At 38.1% G+C, this 14,105-nt stretch overlaps 1 long non-coding RNA gene across 1 annotated transcript; it reads right to left on the bottom strand.

The window, feature by feature from the left end:
* Positions 1 to 834: 834 nt before the first annotated feature.
* LOC143650086 (uncharacterized) lies at positions 835 to 12,955 on the bottom strand. The gene is made up of 3 exons (XR_013159355.1): positions 12,305 to 12,955; positions 8,464 to 8,567; positions 835 to 1,082 (listed from the first exon to the last, which is right to left on the bottom strand). It is a non-coding gene; the product is annotated as an uncharacterized LOC143650086 (long non-coding RNA).
* Between the last annotated feature and the right edge of the window lie 1,150 nt (positions 12,956 to 14,105).

Genomic DNA, 14,105 nt, shown 5'->3' with positions numbered 1-14,105 from the left:
AATCTACCTCTGTAAAATTTATCTTTATCTAAAAAAATCTTTGATCACAAAATATCGTTTCTTACAATAAATCAAATTTCATGTTTCTAAGAGAAAAAAGATCAGTGAGATGATCCAAGAGAAGCTTTGAAGCTTATAGATAGAGTAGCAACTTAACAAATATTAGTGATGAAGAAGAATAAGAAAAGAAAGAAGAACGCAAAGGAGGAGAAGGAGGTGAAGAAGATATGTCAGGTCGGACAGTAGTTGGGTCTCACTGAGAGTTACTCCCTTACCTCTTCCCCATTCCATTCACGCTTGGTGGTTGGGTGGTTGGGGTAGCTTCATTTATCTATTTTAGGATCAAATCCCACAACATCAAAATTGTTGCCCAACTTCCCCTACTAAATGGGGACCTTCTTGTACTGAATATAGTTGAATATTTACTCAAATCATTAGCATTTTAAATAGCTGGGTACTTCTTTTTATGCTTGAAAAATGTATAAGCATACATAACTCTATTATGAATAATAGAAAAAATGGTGTCAGACTACTTCCCTATACTTTCTTTTTCTTGCCAAAATTGACATAAAATTATAGTGTGTGGTCCTATACATTGGGTCATGCACGTGCGGTTTGCAAGTTTCTTGTAGAGGTTTTATGGAGAGAGTCTCACTATCCCCATTACCTGAGCTCTTACCTCAGAGATGATACACTTTTCCTTATCCCATCCTTCACCTGTTTTCTCCACTGAATCATCTTTCCTTAGCTCCTCATCATGCCCTTATTTTTCTTACTCTTTGTTCCAGTTGTTTATTGCTACATAATAAAAGACGCTGAAACTTAGTGGCTTAAAGCAACTATTTTATTTTGCCCATGATTAGTGGATTAGGGCTTTGAAGGGGCTTGACCAGGTGTTTCATCTCTGATCCACATGGAGACAGGTGGAGCTGCAGGATCCACTTCCAAGAAGGCGTCTTCATTCATACATCTGGTGCCTCTCTCTCTACATAGGCCTCTTCCTCCAAGGCCTCTCTATGTGGCTTGGGCCTTTCATAGCGTGGAGATCTCAGAGTGGTTTCATTTATTTGGTGGCTGGTTTCCTATTGGCAGAAAATAGAATAGAAGCTTCCAGGTCATTTGAAGTTTACACTAAGAGCCAACACAGCATCGTGACCCCCATACCCTATTTAAAGAAGTGACAGGGCTGTCCAAATTCAAAGGAAGGGGAAGTAGAACCCACCCATCCATGGAAGGTGCCCATCATCCATCAGCCACACTCTTATTCTCCAAGTCTGATATTATTCTGGTTAGGTTTAGAATTTATATAACTTTTTCAGAGAATTTGCCTCTCAATTCCTGAAGTTTTGCTAATGAAGAATCTGGGTTGCAACATTCAGATTTATTTGCCCAGTGCGTATTTACCGATTTGTTTTGGGGGCTCTTACCAGTGGGGAGTGCTGCTGTTAATCAAGCAATACTATATTAGATGCTTACAGACTAAGATAAATGCTATAAAGGAAAAGCACTGGGCACCCTGGGCATGTATAACAGAAATCCCATCTGTTGGAGGGATCAAGGAAGGTTTTCTGTGTAGGTGACTTCTGAACTGAGATGTAAAGGATGGTAGGTATTAACCAAGAATGGAGTGAATATTCCAAACTGAGGGAGCATGGGAGCAAAGACCAAAGGCAAAAGGGAGCTAAGTGTGTTTGAGAAAGTCAGAGAAGACTCCGTGTGTGATGCAGGAATGTGGGTAGTGGCATTGACCTCGCGTGTTCTAAAAGTGAGAAAATGGAGGGTCAGCGCCCCACTGAGAGCCTGACGTAAGGCAAGGGTTCCACAGATGTGTGCTGCCTGGAGGACAGGGAGTTTGTCCATAACTTTCTACCTGCCCTCAGGACTCTTCTGCAGCCTCTTACAACTAAGAGTGTTCTCTAAAATTTTAATGAGCTCTTACCCGAGGATCACCCAGATGCAGAAAAATAAGTTCCAAAAAAAACAACCCTAAGAAAAACATTAACAGCAGAAAATACAGCACATCCCTGTGGTATTACAGATAAGACTCTAGTTTAAATGTAAATCAAGACTAACTCATGCCAAGATTATCTAACTCTTTAGAAATGATATGTGATTCATATTGTTATCTCCATTAGTAAAAATATATAAATATATTTCAATTTTGATGTAAATGATAGAGGAAGATGCTAATTTGTGTTACATACAGGTCACATGGATGGCTACTTCATAAGTTTTTCATTAACATATTTAAGCATCCAACCATCAAAGGTTATGCAGGAATATAAAATGCTGCACAAGTTATTATCATTTATTGCATTAGGATATTTTTTTATCCTTCAGTATATGAGCTTCAATTTTCTGTTCAGTTCTTGTTATTTTAATATTTTTACTATTATTGAAAAAAAGTGAATGAACCATGCCATCTGCCAACCCAAAAGTGGAAAAAGGTATTTAAAGAAAGAATTTTTCAAAAATACAGGAAAATGAAAGTAAGAAGAATGCCTTGGGAAGCAACCTTTCTTTCAGTGGGAATACTGTAATAGGCACATCATTTTAGGGGAGAAACGGCAAAAAATATTACAAAGAAAAAATCACGATCACACTTTACTGGAAAACAATATATCTTAAAGAATATAATATATTCTTAAAGAAGAAAGGAGAGCGGTTCCATCTCTAATTTGCTTTTTGCCAAGATCTTTTCCTGACATCTTACTTAATTTTAGGGATTATCTTTTCAAAAAGGTAGCCTCCTTTTTGTGAATTAGTTAGGGTTTCTCGAGTGCTGAGTATTCTCTGCCTCTTTGCAGTCTTGACCTGATTCTCATCAGCAATGGTCATTGACTGATAAGGTGGAAATCAGGTAATGAGGTTTGGTATTGTCGGGGTGGCGGGGGAGCCATGAATGTCAACTGACGAAAAGTGGGCTGCTCACATTTCTGGGGAGAGTCTTCGGGAGTTTATAGTACTGTATAATACTATATTCTGCATAATTTTATGTTACTAGATATTTATTCTAAGGAACATGGTGAGACTGTGACACAGCCTTTAAAAGAAATGCTATTTTTCATTGCCTTTTGAAAGTTTAAACGTAACTTTTCTGTTGCTTTACTTTGCATTTTGATTTTAAGAGTCATGATTTGCTCTAGCCCAAGAGGTAGTAACTGAGAAGTTTAAAGTAGTTGACCTGAGGTTATTTTTCTCTCTCTTGCTTTTTCTTTTATAAAATCACCAGAAGGAAATTAAATGCTTAATTAAATTTAACAAATTAGCTCAACACTAATATTATCACGAACAGTGTTTGCACCAGTAATTGCTTATGGAATATTAGGACAAGGTTTGCAAGTTGAGTAGGTTTGGTCACAGATCAAAACATGCAGTTTTAGTTCTTACTGTGATAGTTACAGACATTCTGGAGATGGAGGCCATGTGAGTATCAGTATACCTGACAACCGAATATTTTTAGTTCAGTTTCCTGGGCCTTATTTTAATTCATTTAGGGTAACAATGCTGTTTCCAGCTTCCATCTGCTTGGCCCTGCTTAGGGGAGAGTTCTGTTGGGCCAGGCTAATCATATTTCCTGGAACAGTTCACATAGATCTGATTTGGAAATTTCCAGAAATGACAATGCCCATTTTAACATACAGGAATCTAAGAAAATAATATTTCCTTGTCACAGTGTTCCAAATAAGACAGCCAATTACATTCAAAGAGCTGTCTGTTCTCACAAGAACAACTTAAAGAATTAAAGGAGAAAACAACACATGAAAAACACAGCTACTTCTTCAAGGGAGTGGGAGAACCAAGCCATCGTGGATAGTCAACACTTCTCTCAGTAGGGAAAACTGTGACATAGTCAAAATTCATCTTAGAAATCCTTTGTGTTCTCAGTTTGCCCACCCTGCTGTGTACACACCATTTTAGCAATTCCTATTACTGTGCTACCTCTCTAAGTCCAGGCTTAAACTGCTCCCCTCCAAAACCAAGACGTACCTGCTCTGAGGGCAATCCTTTCAGATTCCTGATACGTGTCTAATTAAACCTAATAAACCTATTCAGGCTAACATCTTAGAGGATGAAAACAACGTTAATTAATTTAATACCTTTTCTTTGAGTGACTAAGTGTGCTGGGTACTACAGCTAATAATCTGATTAAGACATGGTTTTTCCTCATCATTTATAATAGCAATAACTGGAAACACTGAAGGCCTTACAATAATGAGGTTGCTAAATAAATCACAGTACATCCACACATGTGGGATACTCTGCCACCATTAGAAATAATGCTTTCTAAAATAACGCCTTCAGTATGATCCCAGTTTAATTTTTAAAACATAAATATAAAAAATCTTAATGAAATATAATAGTAAATTTGATTATCTTTTTAAAATGGGGTTATGTGTGATTTTTATTTTTTCTCATTGAAATTTTGTATATTTTCCAAATTTTATCAAGGAGTATATACTTGTGTTATAATCAGAAAATAAACAACAAACATTTTTTATCATCATCTCTAGAAGAGTTCTCGGTCAGTCCAGAAGATACTAGATTGAAAACAGATCATTAATATGTTATGACAAGTATTTTAGTTATGGAGGAGGTATCAGAACAACTGACCACCCATATGAAGTATAAGATTTCATATGCTCCCAGCTCCAGTGGTTTTTTAAAGTTTTCAATATCTTAAGGAAAGGCACAGTTTGCAATTCTTATAGAAAATCTTTGGATGTGTTTCAAAATTTGGACTTTTTCAGATTTTAGAAAGGTAATATGGTAAGTATATTGGCTTATATACCACTTGCAGTAGGATCTGGGGCAGACCCCCCAAATCAAACATTATTATTCTATTAAGTGAGATGATAAGGCCTAGCAAGCTTCACATTACTCCAAATTCATTACCCAAATTCTTGCTTTGCAGAACCCTTAGGATTTCTGAATTGCAGAGAAGGGATTGTGGACCTGTTATGAGAAACGCAGGGGTTTTATACTGGAGCCTGTGGAAGGTGAGTCATTATCTGTTTCTTAACTCACTAGCTCATTAAGCCTAACATTTTCTCTGATTGTAAGAATCACAAAACCAACTTCAGTTCACATGAGAGCATGTGACCATGTTTGATTATAGATAGCTACTCCAGGAGTGAAAATGCTCGTTCTATACCTCGAAGACACACATGCATAAGATGTATGGGGTTGAAGGAGAAAGACAAGCTATCATAAACACACTTTCTAAATGGTTTCAAAATGCCAATCAATATGTAGGTCTTCTAGGTAGAAGTAATATTAATATAGATGACAAAAATGCACAGCTTAGTATTTTTTTAAAAGGTTGTCTTGAGGCCAGATGTTCCCTAAAATCCCTTGGAAGTACACTGGCAGCTACATGACCAAAAGACTGTGGTTTCAGTCCTTGTAAAACTGCTGAGTATATTTGTATTTCACCAGTTCAGGATACATTTTGTAGAGAGGAGTGTGTGTGTGTGTGTGTGTGTGTGTGTGTGTGTGCGTGCGCATGTGTGTCTGATATACATATACACAATTCTAATGTGTATTTCACATATAAATATATATGTATTTCAATTCCTGTGATATAATGACTAGTGTTCACTGTCTAAGTGAATATTGCATGCGACTCAGAACAAGTAGCAACTTCCATGAAGTGACAGATAAGCAGTTTTTGGGGGGGGAAAGGCTGCCAAGGGTGATTCATTTGAAATCAACCTTGACAGCTTTCTTGCTGACAAGGCTCACAAAAGGGAGGACTAGAACAAAGGTTAAATTCTTCTGTTCTGGGAAATTGTGCTCTGTCTTAAGGCTTGCTCCTCTGAGCCCTGCTAGAGCCCTACCCACCAAGATGTACCTTTTGCTTTTCTTATGTGGATATAAGATCTTCTCCTGCTAGACTTACCAGACAGATCTTTTGGAAGAAAAAGGAATTTCTCCATAGTTCTACAATGTATTCAAGGAATGTTGATTTATTGATGCAAGTTGACCATCAAGATAGAAAATCTACAATAATCCTTAAAAATAATGATTTAAAAACCATTATTATCTTCTCTCTCAGTAACCCTGTTTCCAGAACTACCGATATTTAGAAAATTGGCTGATTTGACCTCCCTTATCTATTTTAGGCCTCTGGCTGGTATCATAAAAGCAGAAACACGGCCCTAGGGCAGTAGCAGGCAAGCAATTTAAGAGACGCATGTACCCTGTGAGTCACTGAGATTTGGCTATTTTGAACATTTTCATCACTGCTTTCCCATAATATCAAATTCTTTTTAGCAAATGATAAGGGTTACTGTGTCTATCAGTGGCACAACATGAGCTCTAGTGAGTTTCTTTTTAAAGGTTAAATTCACATTTTATCACCCTAATATAGATTCCCATCTTGATCATCATCACACTAAAAATGCTTATTACCTGTTTAATCGAATATAATGCTGCAGAGGCTCTACAGAATATAAACCAAAGTTATTTAGGCCTTTAGGATCTCACATTTTGAATAGGCAATGACAAGACAATAAACCACTTCATGAGTTAAATAGGTAAAACATTATTTTAAGAACAAACAGGCCAGTTGGCTTCATTAGTCCTTTAGTTCATGAGTGAAGAGACAATTATAGAAGCAATCCACAGGGGAATTGCTGATGGTTTTTAATTAATTAATTAAGACGGCCTTTTCCTGAAGAAAGGCAAATCTCGGTACTGTCATAATAACTGTGATACAACTAAAATCCTGGGGTTGAAAGAATATTCCAGGACTCCTATTTTTTCTTTTATCCCCAAACCTTCCAAGAAATGATATTGGTACTAAGGTCCAGAAAATCCTGTTGGATTTAAGTTCTGACTTCGGTCACAGATCACTAACAGCAAAGTGCTATTTATATCGAGAGAAGTGCCACGGTTGTACGCAAATATATACTGAACGCAAGTTTTGGGCACTGCTCATTACTGTAGAAAATGAACACAGAAATTTTAGATATATCAATGGACACACTTTAACAGCATCAGTAGACAATTAAAGTCATTGAACTCTGAAAATAAGTTATTACAAGGTCATGTTTATATAAGCATGTCTGAGTAACTGGGACCCAAGCATTTATTTTAGCTACTTTGTTCAGCGTAAACTGAATTAACAAAAGATAATGGGTCTATTTCTAAAATCTATTTCACTGGTGCCTTATTGACACAACAGGAAAGCCCTTTTTGCTTGGAAAGTGAATTATTTAGGCTAGAAAATCTTAATGATTTGTTTTCTGCAAAATTTCACAACAAAGAATGTCTTTGAGAAAGACACCTAACTATGAAGTTGTAGAGATTGCCCCCCTGTCACTCTTCATTTCTGACAAACAAATGTGGGTCTGAGGTTCTGACCTAGGATTCAATTCCAAGGGGTGATTTCCATGGATATATAACTTACTTTACAACAAAGCATAAGAAATACGGTTTTCTGGAAATAAGGATGAAAATCCACTGAATCGAGAGCTCTCGTCTATGCTTCAGAACGTTAGAAATAAAATGCTTTTAAGTAACATTAAGATGCCTCGGTAGAGATACATGGCAGTATTTTCAAACCATACAAAAAAAAATCTATGAAATTGAAACCTTTCCCCCCAAAATCAAAAGGCTCATGGAGAATTGTCCTGATGGAATTCAGCTCTTACAAATCAATCTGAGGCTGAATAATACTCTTACAATGCAGAGAGTTAGGATCCTCCTGTGAAGCATTTTCCCTAAGCATTTTAGGATCTTATTATAGGGTATTGCAATAGTTATGTCTTTAAGATTTCAACCAGACTGTATATTCATTCATTCATTCAGCCATCAGAGGTCTACTGGATGCCACCAGCATTGGGGATGCAAAATGGATATGTTATAACTCCTGAACTTCTTCCATCTGATTGGAAAGAACAAGTACAGAGAATCTCGATAGTGTGCAATAAATCTAAGGTGACTGGAGAAAAGTTCTCACCTCATTTGGGGCGAGCATCATCAACAGCAATAAACAGAAGTGTGGTCCAAGCAATGGGAATGGAATTTACAAAGGAATGGAGGCCTGAGAAAGAAAAGCATTTTGCAGGCATGGGAAACAGTTCAAAATGAGCAGATTCAGGGTCGAGAGATAGGCAGAGGCCAGACCACCATGGTCTTTGAATATCATATTTCAGAGTTTGGATTTTATCTGGAAATTAATAGAGAAGAAATCTTTGGTAGATGTTAAGCAGAAAAGTGAACTGATTAGAATTGCCTCTAAGGACAATACTCTGGGGTAGTATGATATTATTTCCCTAAAACAATTGGATGTTTAATTGGCCAAAGTAGATTATGAGAAAAGTTACACCTGTGTATGGGAGGGGCCATAGACCAATATTAATCTTTTTCAGATAAATAGTTGGGTTCTTTTCTCAGCAGTTGTTGTCCTTGTATATAGGACCACCAACTGAGGGAAATCAGTGGAGGAGGCTTTACCTAGAGAGTACTGGAGCACCTGTGGGCAGCACTTTTCAATCAAATGCGTATCATGTGAGGCTCTTCAAGCTCTACTTGCAGGAATCAGTGCAGCTCCAGAAGGACTATAGACAATAAAAACATTTTGTCATGTGGGTTATTAAAGAATGGACTGAGAAAGCAACTTAATAGAACTATTCATATTCCTTCTTATTGTCCAAATTGTGCCTACATCAAATGACAACTTATGCTATAATTATTCTGCTAATCAGCAGTATTCTTTCAATATAATCTTATTTTTCCAACTCAATTTTTTTACTCTTCACTAAAATTGTATACATTTAATTTCTTGAACTGCTAACACATTCATAGCATCAAAAAACATTACCAAAATATATAGCTGTATCTCCTTTCACCTGTTTTCTTTCTGCTGAGTTCCTATACCCCCACAAAATATTATTACTTTTTCACTTATACTTCTTAAGACTTTTTAAAATGCATATACAAGCCAGTTTACATATAAAATTATTTTTATATGTATGTTTACATATAAAATTATTTTTGTATGTATCTTTTTTCACTTTTTTATTGTATGGTATAACATATATACAAAGCAAAGAAATGAAAAAGCAATAGTTTTCAAAGGACTCTTTAACAAGTGGTTACAGGACAGATTCCAGAGTTTGTCATGGGCTACCATACTATCCTCTCAGATTTTTACTTCTAGCTGCTCCAGAATATAGGAGGCTAGAGGGCTTAAATATTTTTTTTATCATCACAATCAACTTTTTTTCCTTCCTTTTCTTTTTGTGAAAAATAACATATATACAAAAAAGCTATAAATTTCAAAGCACAGCACCACAATTAGCTGTAGAACATATTTCAGAGTTTGACATGGATTACAATTTCACAATTTTAGGTTTTTACTTCTAGCTGCTCTAAAATACTGGGAACTAAAAGAGATATCAATTTAATGATTCAGCATTCATATTCATTTGTTAAAATCCTATCTTCTATGTATAACTCCACCATCACCTTTGATCTTTCTATACCTTTCCCTAGGGGTGTTTGGGCTATGGCAATTCTAAATTTTTGCTACTGGCAGGGTCTGTCACTAATATGGGGTAGGGAGATGTAACTATCTGATGTTCTGGAGAGGGTGGGCTAGGTTTCAGGACTTATCTGGACCAGGGACCCATCTGGAGGTTGTAGGTTTCTGGTAAGCTACTCTAGTGCCTGGAACTCTTGTGGAATCTTATATATCGCCCTAGTATTCTTTAGGATTGGCTGGAATGGTCCTGCTTGGGGTTGTATTTGCCTTCTTTTTAAAACTCCAGTTGTAGCACACTATTTTGGTACCATTTTCTCCACTTAAAAACAAATCTAGCAGGTTCAATTCCCAGAGCCTGCCCATGTTTCAACAACAACAAAAAAAAACAAAGCGATCTTTCCATATAAATACATAAAGATCTTCCCCATTATTTTTTGTAGCTGCACACTTTGCTATTAAGTCATATATCCCTAATGTTGAAAATGGGAAAACTGAAGCTGTCCTTTATCATTCTTTGTTAATAGGATCTGTAGAAATAAAATAAGACTTGAATCCTAGAAACTGAAAGCTAGTGTGTCTGATGAGATTAGACGTAAGCCAGAATTACATTATACGCTGAAGAGTGCATGTATATATTCATACTTTGAAAAGTATCAAAAGTCAAGCAGTATGTTTAGTAAATGTTCATTAACCCCTTTAGATAGTCAAAATTTCTGTTTTTTAAATAAAATTCGGCTCAAATATTGTCTTAATATGCAGATACTGATTGTATTTGAAAATATAAATTGTATCAACAAAGACATATAGCTATGAAATGTAATTTTGTCACACCAATGCTTATAAACAACAGTCAGCTTATACATGGCTGTTAGCCACCAGGCATGTTATACAGGCCATTCTAAAGATGTTTAGTGTATGTTTAGGTTAAGAGAAGGACACTTTGGTAGAAGGAGAAGATTTGGTGATCTCTGTGAAAAAAGGTCAGATGGCTATTCAGTCCCGAAAAGGGAAAGAACTAAGAATGAGGAAGAAATAAAGAGTATGGCAACAAAAGACTTTTGGACAACTTCATTGAAAAGAAGAAAATAGGCTGTAGACTATTCCAGCATCCTGATCACTGCTTGAAGGAAGAAAAGACAGAGGGGCCAGATAGAGTGAAAGAAATGAATAGAACAGCATAGCCTTAAAACATGACTGGAATGGGCTTTGGGGATAGGGAGAAAGGGGTTTGAAAGATGATATAGAGATTCAAACCTAAGAGGGTAGAAAAGTAACACTGTTGGCTGAGATAGGGTGGACGGCATTTGGGGTGGAGTAAAAGTTTATTTCTATATACATTATGTTTGGGGGCTAGTGAGACATTTAGCTTGAAGTTATCAGTAGGCATTTAACAGAGAGGTTGTAGGGAAAAGGGAAATCTGGGAGTCATTTCAAGGAGTATTTATGAGACTCAAGAGAGATTTTCAAGAGCGAGTGAGTAAAGGAGCAAGGACAAAAGACTGGCTCGCATTCGGAGGTGGAAGGAGAAAGATGAGTCATGAAGGGAGAAGGAGTGGTCAGTGGTCATTGAGGTAAACCAAGGTAGTGATGGTTCTGGAAACCAAGAGAGAAGGGCATAGTCCACAGTGTCAAATGCTGAAACAGAGATATGGAACCCCAAAACAGTATTGGGGAAATAGAGGTAAGATTTTCAGACATTTGGTAGTGAGCTGAACAGTGAGAAAGTAAAATCAAGAAGTACTTTACATTGACATTTTTTGGAAATGATTGTGGAGTGAAGAAGAAATCAGGATAATGATGTTTATATTACACTTTAGAGTAATAGATTATTTCCACATGCATTATCTGATTTGATGAGATCTCAAGGGGGTAGTCGTAGATAGATAAGCATAGAAAGATGCAGTACATATGGAATAATTGAAGATGCAAACAGAAGATGAAGTAATGGATGGAGTCAATTTCCTAAGGAAACAGAAGAGGGAAGGATTTAGTCTGGAAAAGGGTAAGGATAGAAAAGAAGAAAAAGTGAATTCATGAACAGGTAGGAACATTTTGAGACAGAGTTTAGAAAGATTCATGACTAAAGATCTAAAAGTAATAAAGAAAACCTTGAATTGAGGACCAATTCAAGAAGAAATGTAAAAGGAGTGGAGAGTTTATGATTTTTTAATAATGTTGGCATAAAAAGTCGAAACACTGACTCTTCACCCAGTCACAAGCTCTCCAGATCCCCAATATAATTGTTCTCCCTCTGATGTAATGTGAGTGGACATCAAAGCACTAGAGACAAGCACAAATAGTTCAGTCTATATATAACCTCAGGAAAGACTTTAAGAGAAATATATTCACTGTAAAATTCAATTTAAAAGCCTGTTTTGAGCTCCCATCTCCACCCCATGCCACAGGAAGGAAAAGAAAAAGCAATCTGTTAGAATAATTCATCTCAACAGGATGAGATGTCCTGGAGTTTTTCAAACAGAGATGTCAATCTGTGGCCTGATTCCTTTAGAGAGATCTGCATTCTCCAAGATAATACCCATGTGTTCATAACTTTATTCATTAAAATGTGTCCATGTGAAGACACAAATTTAATTTTGTACTCTATAAGCTAACACAATTTGGGGACAAAAAGTATGATAGATCTCCTTTCTTGGCTGAGCAGTCCACGTGACATGTCCACTGGGGCCTCATGCTGTCACAGTGTGACATGTTGAGATCATAGACTCTTGGCTTTTTGAACCAACTCTACTGTTAAAATATTAATCTCCCCATCACATCTCATAGAAGGTAAAGGTTACTATCTTTGCTCACCCAGTAGACCTCCCTCCAAGGAGGTAAAAACTCCATTCTAATGACAAGGGTAGACATGTACCCTTGATTGGACCAATCATGTTACTCCAGGCTCAGTGATGGGTTCGGGAGGAGCATGGGATCTAAGTTGATCCAGTGCAAGTCCATTCTGTGATTGTTTACAGATTTGGACCCAAGAGGAAGAAATCCCTTTCTTTGCTGGTGGAAGAGCTGCTGCAGTGAGATGAGAGACCAAAATTTCCAGGAACCATGTTCCCTGTGACATGGAGAAAGCTCATCTGCAAAGAGAAGCAGAACCATAAGTCAGAAATGGAGAGTGGGAGCACGAAAAGTGTTCCTGCCACTGAATCCAAGCATTCCTAAGACCAGCTCCCCATATCCTGTGCATTAGTTATTTCAGTCAACAAATTCTCCTTTTTGTATAACCAAGTTGGCATTTGTCATTCTTCATCCAAAGTGATTCGACTAATATACAGAATGTATTATATACACACAGTACTCAATAAATAGATTGATCATTTGGTTGATTTGGTGTCAGTGCTATTTCTGTACCTTTTGCTTCTACACTTTGTTTGCTCCCTACATCCTCAATCTCAATTAGACCTATTCAAAACTAAGGCTGAGGGTAAGGGACCCATGAGTAGCCAAAACATCTTTTTTTTTTTTAATTTTTTTAAAAATTTACATGGGCAGGCACCGGGAATCGAACCCAGGTCCTCTGGCATGGCAGGCAAGCATTCTTGCCTGCTGAGCCACCATGGCCCACCCTAGCCAAAAAATCTTGAAAAACAAAAATGAAGTTGGAGTATTTACACTTCTTGATTTTAAAACTTATTACAAGAAGCGCACAGGTAGTACAGTGGTAGAATTTTTGCCTGCCATGCAGGAGTCCTGGATTTGATTCCCAGTCTGTGAACCCCCCACACAAAAAAAGAAATTTATGAACAAAATTCCCTGTGATATATATATCACATATCTGCCTGAGTGTGCATATATAGATATAGCTATACATATACTTAGAGAGATGCATTAAAGATTAGAAAAAATAGCGTTACAAAGCTACAGTAATCAAAACTGCATGGTACTAGATGGCGGCTTAGTAAGACGCTCGGATCTTAGTTTCTTCTCCAGGACACCTACTAGGGGAGTAGAAATGATACAGAAAGCGCCCAAAGCCACAACAGAGATAAAAAAGACAGCATACCCCATCCTGGAACGGCTGGCTGGCTGAGAGAAGCAGCTCGGGTGAGATCGCCGAGGCGCGCGGGCCTTACCGGGCGGGGCGGGAAGCGGCCGGAGTTACTCCCTTCCCCCTTCCCGGGCCGGCTGGGAGAATTGGAGAGGCAGTCCCCTGAAACCAAGGCGACTGGCGCCCACACCACGCGCAGCCCCCGGACCAACTGAGAGAATTGGATCGGAAATCCCCAGCCCGAGGAGAACGGTGACGGGTGGGGGAGGCCCCTTTCAAACCCGTGATTCCCGGGGAACGTGCACTCTCTCGGGCGGGCCGCTGCCGCTGGCGCCCTCCCGCCACACTTGTTGCCCAGGGCCGACTAGGAAATTCGGACGGGCTCTTTCCCTGGCTGCAGCGACCAGCAACCCTCCCTGCGTTCGGACCCCGGGCCGGCTCAAGCCGCTTCGGCTAGCGAACCCCCAGGACGGCGAGAGTTTTCCAAAGTTTAAGGTCCCACAGCACCTTTTACTGGTGGGACCCGCAGACAAACAGGTGCCACGAGCGCCACCTACTGGGCAGGATAAGAAAAACAGAACCCAGAGATTTCACAGAAAAATATTACAACCT

Source organism: Tamandua tetradactyla, chromosome 11 (genome assembly GCF_023851605.1).
Source record: "Tamandua tetradactyla isolate mTamTet1 chromosome 11, mTamTet1.pri, whole genome shotgun sequence".
NCBI lineage: Eukaryota > Metazoa > Chordata > Mammalia > Pilosa > Myrmecophagidae > Tamandua > Tamandua tetradactyla.
The sequence above is the reverse complement of the archived record's forward strand: the minus strand, read 5'-3'. Positions and strand labels throughout refer to the sequence as shown.